The following is a 2,565-nucleotide window of genomic DNA, read 5'->3' on the forward strand; positions in this document are numbered from 1 at the left end:
AGAGAGAGAGAGAGAGAGAGAGGAAGAAGAAGAAGAAGAAGAAGAAGAAGAAGAAGAAGAAGAAGAAGAAGAAGAAGAAGAAGAAGAAGAAGAAGAAAAGAGAAGAGAAGAGAAGAGAAGAGAAGAGAAGAGAAGAGAAAAGAAAAGAGAGAAACTGGCCATGAGCATGTGTGTGTATGTGGGGGGGGGGAGAGATGAGGAGAGAAGGGACTGAGAGGGAAAGAGGGAAGAGAGTAAGAGAGTGAGGAGGGGGCAAACAGCCCCTTTTATACTGAGCCATGCATACCTGGCTATTGCCAGGGAACTGTGGAGCAGAGCCTAGAAGAAATGCTTACATAAATAAAAGCTGAAAATCAATTGCCTAAGAATCTTTCTCAAGCATTAGGGGAAAAAAGCCAAAGGCATAGGGATGATGAGGGACTGTGGCTAGGAGGGTAGAATGCTCACGCAGCATGCAGGAGGCCCTGGTTCAATTCCCAGTCTTGCACACAACTGTAGGAGGAAGCAGGAGGATAGGGCCTTCAAAATGCCTGACTGTCCCTTGGTTCACAACAGGGATAACAGAATGGAGTCTGATCACCACTTTAAGTAAACCCAGGTGTCTAGAGATGGGCAATCTTAATGGTTGGCTCCAGTGGCTCGAGAACTGTCTAGGAGTTCAGTAAAGATCACTTAGTAAAGGGCAGGTACATAGAGAATTAACTCAGAATACCTACCCCCAGTGTGGGGAGCACGGTCCAACAGGCCAGGGTAGAATCAAAGGGAAGGAGGGTGCCATTGCTGATAATGGGAATCCTGGGGTGTCTTTGAGAATAGTGAAGCCGTTCTTGGCTTGTAGCTGCCAAAGTCACTTCAGGTTCTTGTCTCATTAAAGAATGAAATTCACAGGCTACAGAGGGTGAGCTTTAGAGATAAACTTAACATAGATTCATAGATGAGAGCTTGAGGAAAGGAAGAAAGAGGGGGACAGAGACACAGACACAGAGCAACACAGACACACATAGAGAGACAGAGAGATAGACAGATGGATGGACAGACAGACAGGCAGACAGAGACAGGGAGAAAGGATCTTGTAGCAGGACTGGCCCCAAGAAATGGATTGCCACCAACTGTTAGCCTGGGTCAGACACCAGGGTTGGGTAGAGACAGGGATGAGCTGGAGTCTGATTGGCTCAGCCTCAAGCTGTCCAGGTGCTGCCTCTCAGCTTCCACCACACAGGGTCACACACTGTGGAAGCAGAATTGCTCATTTAGAAGATAACGAAGCATCAGGACCCCCCTGGCCTCCCCCAAGGACATTCTCAAAACTGCTACTCTGGGGTCCCTGACACATCTGACCAGTCTCTGCCTCTCGTTCCCATTAATGTGGGGCTGGTTTGGAGAAAGAATTGGGAAAATCTGGAGAAGCCAGCGGCAGAGAGCAGAGCACTGCAGGCGGGGCTTGTTGGGTGGCCCGATGGGAGTTGAGTAGACCAGCAGGATGCAGCCTGCTGCATTTGCCATACATTAGTTCTAATTTTCTGTTTCTATGTCTCCATTCTTTTTTTTTTTTTTTTTTTTTCTATGTCTCCATTCTTGGGATGAGAATTGTGAACAAGAACTCCTGGATGTGATGGATATGTCTACCAAGGCTGACTGACTGATCCGAACTGTGGAGAACTTTTTGGGACCGCTTGGTAGGAGTCTGACATTGGTCCAGGACAAGGAAGTGGTTTTCAGGCAGGAATTTGACATTGGGCCATGACAAGGAAGTAAACTCTCATAGGAATCTAATTTTAGGCTAGAACAAAGAAGTAGGCTTCAGGCAAGAATGTGACTTTGGACTAGGATGGGGAAGCAGGCTCAGATATCTTGGTCCTCCTGATAAGCCCTTAGGAACGGTGATCACAGGACTCTGTTTATTGCCTTGCTTGTTCCTTGACTGTTTGTGTTTATTGTACTCTTGACCTTATTACTTGCATGTAATTAAAATGGTATAAAACCAGATTGGGAAAAAAAATAAACCAGCCTCAGTTTCAGAACTGGCGGGGGTCATGCTACAGTGTTGTCTAATTGTCATTTTCTTTGTAGTCCCCTCTCCTGTGCTGGAGAACCTGTTGACTGAGTGAGCTGGCTCGGTCACAGAACTTTAATGATAGGGAGAGGTTGGAATGTTGCAAGTCCAGAGCCATCTTTTCTTGGGGTATCCTTAGCTTCCATAATAGCCAAGTATTGCCCTTCTCTGTTCATGGTGTGTAGATGTGTGTGTGTGTGTGTGTGTGTGTGTGTGTGTGTGTGTGTGTGTGTGAGACCATTGTGTAAATCCTTTGGAATGCATGAGCAGACCCCAGTTTCCACCAACCGAAAGGTCTAAGAATGCTAGCAGATAGCATTTGAGGCCTACATTTTCTGTGCTTCTCTGTAACCTGTATGCTCAAAACTTGCCAGTGCACAGGGAAGGCATGTTGTTTTGTGACTTTCTTCTATTACTATGGAAAAGTCCATGAAAATGAGGCTTCCTTGGTTGTTTGTTTTGATTTTTTCGAGACAGGGTTTCTCTGTCTGTGTAGCCCTGGCTGTCCTGGA

Source organism: Mus pahari, chromosome 3 (genome assembly GCF_900095145.1).
Source record: "Mus pahari chromosome 3, PAHARI_EIJ_v1.1, whole genome shotgun sequence".
Classification (NCBI taxonomy): domain Eukaryota; kingdom Metazoa; phylum Chordata; class Mammalia; order Rodentia; family Muridae; genus Mus; species Mus pahari.